Here is a 7248-nt window from a genome sequence, read left to right on the forward strand (position 1 = left end):
GATTGCTGCACTGTGTTTCAGGGCGTACGACATGTATTTGATTTCATCCAAATTGATTCCATGCATATTGAGTGCGCGTGCACCGGATAGCGTTGCGTTTACAGGTAGCTCGGGTAGGTGAATCACCGGTATGTGTTCTACGATGTCTGATGAAATGTAGAGTCGATGGTGGATCTGCAGGCCATGGATTTCCAGGTCACAAGGCTCATCGATGGTGATGATGTACGTGCCGAAGACTGACTGCTTACTGACTTCGCTGTCGCAGTGTTTGGTCAGCGTGCCTTTCAGTCTGCTGTACAGAATCCAGTTGTTCGCGTTGAGCTGCTGGAGTTTTACTTCTTCCAGCTGGATCTGGTGCTGCTTGCAGGAGGTAAGGTCCTTACTGAACCTCATCAGCTGTTCCACGCAGGTAGGCTCGTTATGTAGAGCCTGGTTGTCCGTAGAGCACAGGAAGCGATCGCCGGCGGCAAGCGGGCGACACGGTGTTACGATCGGTAAGTATTTCAAACCCTTCGCCAAAAGGTAAGGAAATTTGGGGAAAATGGAAAGTGTAACGTTTTGGGATTCTTGGAATATAGGAAGTGAGTATATCTTATAATAATTGTAAGTATAATTATCTATCAATGGTATTTCTAAAATAATTGTTATCTGATCCTGTTTCATATAAGATTTTACACAAATAGTTTCTTCTAAATTTAACAAATTACTTTCCGTAGGCTGGTAAACTAAATTGGCAGAGTTTGAAATTAACTTTAAATGATACAATAATTCTGTAGAGTTTACAATTGCTTGGTGTAAAATGGATACTCTACTTAATGCTAATGCTGTTTCTATTTCACTTAGTAAATATGTTATACACTCCTAGTATGTATGTAGAAAAAGGCCAATCGTTTTGTGTGGACGTTATGTTTTGCAATAGGCTTTCAACTCGTTTCAAGCGTTCATTAATAATAATAGAGCTGTTATTTATTTGCTCTGAAATATTTATGAAACTGTCGAACATTTTTGAGACCAGGGTAATTTTCTTAGATATTATCTTTAGTTGAAGGGCCAGCGCCTGCGTCCCTATCATTAGCAGAAGGCACCACCTGCGGAGGGCGTTTTATGTTTTTAATAGGCACTTTGGTAGTCCTATCACCTACTTTAATTGGTAAGATGTTTCGCTTGGCTTTGCCTACAACCTTTGCTTTTACATAACGTGGTTTGTCTTTGCTTTTACGCTTATTTACGTCTTTTGCAAATATTATGTTTCCTTCGGAAAACTCTATATCTGTTTCACCACCTTTCTTTTCCCTAATGGTTTCCTTTTTGGCTGTCGTTTTATTTATTTATTTATTTATTTATTAATAGGTACAGTTACAGTACATAGAATACTACTTATTTAGTAAAAAAATACAGCTACAAATCACTTACAAATCTATGGACCAATTACAACTGCACACAACTATGCCTAATAACTTAGTGCTTAGATAAAACAACAAAAACTAATGTTAGCTACAACAACAACTAATCCACCAATCTAATCAGCATTTCTTAATTTATTTTTAAAAACCCGAAATGTATGCTGGAATATGTCCTTGTCAACGTCAAGACTATTGTAGGCCCTGCACATTCTGTAAATAGGGTGATTTACTGAGACATTATTTGTAGCGAGTGGTACATGAAACAGCTGAGGTCGACGCACTGAACGTTTCGGAACCCTAAACAGTATCTTTTGAAGCAGTGAAGAGTCGAGTGCACCATTCACTACTTTATGCAAGGTGCAAAGATCTACCACATCCCGACGGTCTTCCAAACTGCTCATTCCAAACTCCCGAAGTCTATCCTCATAACTAGGTAACTTGCGTCTAAGTCCCAGTCTACAGCACAGACCCCTCAAGAATCGACGCTGAACAGATTCCACCCTATCTTTATGTTCTTTATATATAGGAAACCAGATTGATGAGCAGTATTCTAAGATACTCCGAACTAATGAGCCATACAGTATCATCCATGATTGCCTATTCTTGAAAGGTTTGGCCGTACGAGATATAAATCCCAGCATTCTATTGGCCTTATTCACCATGATGTCATAATGTGCTCTGAATGACAGGGTTGAGTCGAACATAACTCCAAGATCGCGGACAACATCAACTCTGCCAAGGGCCTCTCCGTCTATTTGGTACCTGTACAGGTACCGATGCTTGTTCTTGGTAAACGTTATAACCTGACATTTCGCTGCGTTTAACTTCATATGATTATCAGAACACCAATCATGCACGGAGAAAAGATCATTCTGAAGAGCATCACAGTCCTCCAAGTTATATATTTTGTGATATATTTTGACATCGTCGGCGTATGCCAAAAATGGGCTGTGGATTCGATAAAAAAGGTCATTCACAAAGAGCAGAAACAGTAGAGGACCCAGATTTGATCCCTGTGGCACTCCAGATGTGGTATTAAACGGACTAGACTCATAACCATACAAAGCCACCAGCTGTGATCGGTTTTCGAGATATGAGGTCAACCACCGATGAAGATTTCCTTGTATACCGAGATGTTTTGCTTTTTTCAATAAGACTGAGTGATTGACAAGATCGAACGCTTTCGAAAAATCAAGATAAATAGAATCAACTTGTGTTTTTTCATTGAATGCTTCACATAAGTAGCTTGCATAAACGATGAGGTTAGAGTTGGTCGAGCGCCCAGAGACAAATCCGTGCTGATTTTGGCTTATTATCTGTGAAAGATGATTAAAGAGATGCTCATAAATTATACTTTCAAAAATCTTAGCAAACGAGCTAAGAATGCTAATGGGGCGATACTTGGTAACATCGGATTTATCTCCACCCTTATGTATTGGCGTAACTCTTGATAGTTTCCACAGGTCTGGAAAACAACCCTCGGAGAGTGATTTGTTAAAAATCATCCAGAGTGGTTCAGCCAAAGCAGTTGCACATAAACGGATAAAGACAGGCGGTATTCCATCCGGACCAGCTCCTTTCTTAATATCTATGTTTTTCAAGCGGGACAGAACAGTTTCTATTGAAATAGGGATGCTACTTATCGTAAAACTGGATGCAGGGAAGTCTGGACAGTAGTTCGGAGACGATTTATTTGGATAGACTGATGAAAAATACTTCGCGAACAGATTGACAACTTTGTCACCTGTTTCTGCTTTTTGGTTCTCATAATAAACATTGCTGGGTATATCATTTGTAACTCTCTTAAGTTTAGTATAACGCCAAAAAGCTTTTATGTTAAATGCTAGATCCGACTCAATACGAGCTATATACGAATGAAAGCATTTGTTAGTTAATTTTTTACATCTAGACCTAAGTAAAGCATATGTGTCATAGTCCCGAGGATTACGTTTTTTTTTAAATCTTGCATGAAATTTATTTTTTTGTTTTAGTAAATTAATCAAATCTTTTGTAAACCATTTAGGATAATTGCTTTTTTTTGTTGTTATTGGGGCCTTAGGTGTATATTTTTCTATTATTTCATGTATTATGTTATACATTAATTGTAAGAAGTCATTACAGTTCAACCCTATAGCTTTTTCGTCCCAATCAATTTCCTTAAGTTCTGCCATACACCCCTCGTAATCAGTTCTATGGAAACATAGCCTTTCGGGAAGGTTTTCTTTTAAAAAAGTAGTTGTTGTTTTTTTATAGGTTAGTTCAAAAGGAGGATGATGTGCATCAAGGTTACTAATGGGTATTGCCTGAATAAGGCTGAAATCCTTACTGTTAGTTAAAAACAGATCTAATAATCTATTGTTGTGATTGGGTATATTATTAAGTTGCATTAGATCAGCGGTATGGCAAAGGTCATATAGAGCTCTGGACTTTTCGCATTCGTATGTAATTGGATATCCTGTATCTATGGACCATGACATATTTCCCAGGTTAAAATCACCAACAATGCAAGCGTGATCTGATAGTCCCATTATGTGTTCACAGTTGTGCATAAAGTCCAAAAACAAAGCCGAGGGAATATATTCGGGAATATATACTAGACCAACCGTTAAGAAATAACTTTTGTCAATTTTAATTTGCACCCATAAATCCTCAAACAAGTTAGTATGTAAGTCATCTCTAACGGCGATATCTAGTCTCTTGGAGATGGCCATCAGAACACCTCCACCATGTTTCTTGTTAAACCGATCAAGAAAATCCACGCCTCTATCCCTACGTACCACTCGATATCTATCATCAAACAATTCCGAAGACAGAATTGAATCATTGAGCCACGTTTCACAAAGACATATAACATCATAGTCATTGCACATAATTGAATTATAGATATCAATTATTTTACTTTTAACGCCGCGTACATTTTGATAGAAAATTGTAATATCCATTTAGAAATTTAAGAAAATCACAAAGATCTATTTTAATAATAACAAAAAATTTAATTAATAAGATCTAAACTATCATGATTTCGCACTAATATGTGTCGCGAATCCGAGGTTTTTCGGACGTAAATACGGCCGTTGCGTATCCATACAAATTGGTATGCCTTTTCCTTTGCCTTCATTCGAGCAGCAGCGTGGAGAGCTTTATTTTCAGGGGAAAGATGTTCCGATACAAATATGGGCTTCTTCTCACCAACATAACCGAGTAAGGTGGTATTAAGTTTATTATTGGTGTTGGATCTATTATATTTCGTAACCGCAGAATAGAATTCATCTCGGGATTTCACACTCTTGAATTTTGCCACTATGGTGCGCGGTGATTTGCTCTCTTTGTTCATCTTTGCAACCCTGGTGCAAGACACGATATCGGTGTGTTCCATCTTAAGCCCAATCACCTTGGCACACTGTTGCAGTACACTCGGTATATTTTCAGTGCGGTTCTCAGGAATCCCATGAAACTCCAAATTGTTTTCTCGTAAGTGCTGCTCTAAGTTATTTAAACGACAGGAAAGTGAAGACACCGTAGCTTGAAGGGTGGTGTTATCGGTTTTAAGCGATTCATTATCCCTCGACAGCTGCTCTATGTTAGTCTTCATTTCATCATGCATGTCGCTCAGGAATGTTACTGATTTTCGGAGTTCCTGGAGGTCGCTTTTAATTGTAGAGAGTTCAGTTTTAATAATCTTTGAAAGCATTGTCGGCAGCTCCGATTTTATTGCCTCGAGTACTTGTTCCCTAATAGCAGCAATAATGGGATCATCACTAGGCGGGGACATTCCCTGGGAGGATGTATTTGGTCGGCGTAATGTGACATTTTCCCTATCCTCACCACAGCTCGAGTCCCCTCCCCTACCAGAACGGACAGGCGTGTTCGTGTTGTCCCCCTTTGGCTGTTTATTCCTACATTCTTGACACTTCCAGGACGCCTTAAAATCCTTAGTTAAGGAGCCAAAACTTTTCTCTGCAATATTAGCACATAGAAGGTCGTACACTTTCCTGCATAAACTGCATCGGAGATACTGCTTGTTAACTGCACTGTGGCAACCAGCACATTTATTCGTGTTTGATGACATTTTGTGTTTCTGTAGCAACAAACAGTTCAATCAACGAAAAAACAGAAAACAAAATTTGTATGAACTTTGGTGGGATTTGATCTTCGCGCCTCTCACGTGCGCACCAAACTCAGTTGCCACTACGCCAAAGCGCTGTTACGTCACACGCCGAAAGTATCGTAAACTAGTTGGGACTCGGCGGGCGGTCGTAGATCTCGATCGATTTCTGTTCGAAGGACACGAATGCTCACGAGTGTTAACGAACTCGCACGAACGTCAGCATCTTCTGTCCGTGACACACAAGTAAACACACACAAATCACAGTATTCGCAATGTTTTTCGCCGATACTAATTAATGTTTAGATGCACAGATTATTACGTATACGATTAGTGTCATTTTCACTCCAATTGGCAAAGTTTTTCCACTGTTTATGATGAAAATCGACGGAGCTTATAAAAATACGTCTACCGGCACTTTTTTTTTTTTTTTTTTTTTTTTTTTTTTTTTTTCTGAGCTATGTATTTATATAAGTGCTTTGTACGTTTCGCATGATCTTGAACTAATTGCTGATAATATTGCTTTTCGAAATTGATTCTAAATGGACTGTCTGAATCTGTATGACCAAAAACTACCTCAAATGGTGTTAACTCAGTTACAGAGTGGATAGTGTGGTTATATGCCATTACTGAATATGTCATAACTGATGCGGCATCTGTACATCGTCTTTCGTATTTAGCCAATCTATAGATCTCTATAATTGTCGAGTGAAAGCGTTCGATAAGTCCCATAGAATTAGGGTTATTTGGGGTTCCGATGTGAAGTTCAACTTTATGTAAATTTAGAAATTCTTTCATGAGTTCGTTATTAAATTCGGTTCCTGGATCTGAGCTTATACGTTTTGGAATTCCGTAGAATGAGAAATATTTCATAAGTGCTCTAGTAACGTCTGATGTTGATTTGCTAGGTATCTCTATTGCTTGTCCTAATTTGCTGAAGGCGTCAATTAGGGTTAAATATGTGATTCCTTCAATACTGAAGAGATCAATGAAAATTTCCTGAAATGGGGAATCTTGAGTTTTAGTTAATTGTAAAAATGGTTTTATGGGTTTCCTATCGTATTTCATTTTACGGCAGGCTTCGCAAGCGTTAATGATTGCGGAAACTGTTTGTTGCATGTTAGGCCAAAAATGATTTCTACGAATTCTAATCAATGTTTCCTTAATACCACGGTGGCATGTTTTTCCTTCATGGTATTGGATAACTATTGCTTTTTGTTCACCCTCGTCTTCTATGTAATTTACCCGTTCTGTACACTCGTAAAACTGAACTACATCTTTCTTAAAAAGTTTAATAATTACGTCTGTGAAAATTCGTCTAAGTTGATCTGATTCAAAATAAATGAAATACTTTGTTTTAGGTTTGATATTCTTTTAAAAACTGTTTTACTAATTCTGCATTATTATCAGGTAAATGTACTTCAAGAACCTTTTGCTTATCGCGTGAAAGGTTTTTGACTGAAAGTTCATTATCGAATCGTTCAAAGACTAATATTTGATTAGGTTTGTTATCGATTGCTTCGTTTAAGATTGGGATGCCTTGTGATTCGGTATCCTTTGCGGAATGAATAGTTTGTGAGTTATTTGATTGTTCATCGACACAGTCTGAATTATTTGACGACGGAATCGGATATTCTGAACCTAATTGTCTACTTCCTTCTGAGGATGTAGAGTCGGAAATTACTATTGTACTTCCTGATGATAATTTTTCTATTTTCTTTACTACTTTATCAACATGTT

This window comes from Ostrinia nubilalis, chromosome 24, assembly GCF_963855985.1.
Source record: "Ostrinia nubilalis chromosome 24, ilOstNubi1.1, whole genome shotgun sequence".
Taxonomy (NCBI): Eukaryota; Metazoa; Arthropoda; class Insecta; order Lepidoptera; family Crambidae; genus Ostrinia; species Ostrinia nubilalis.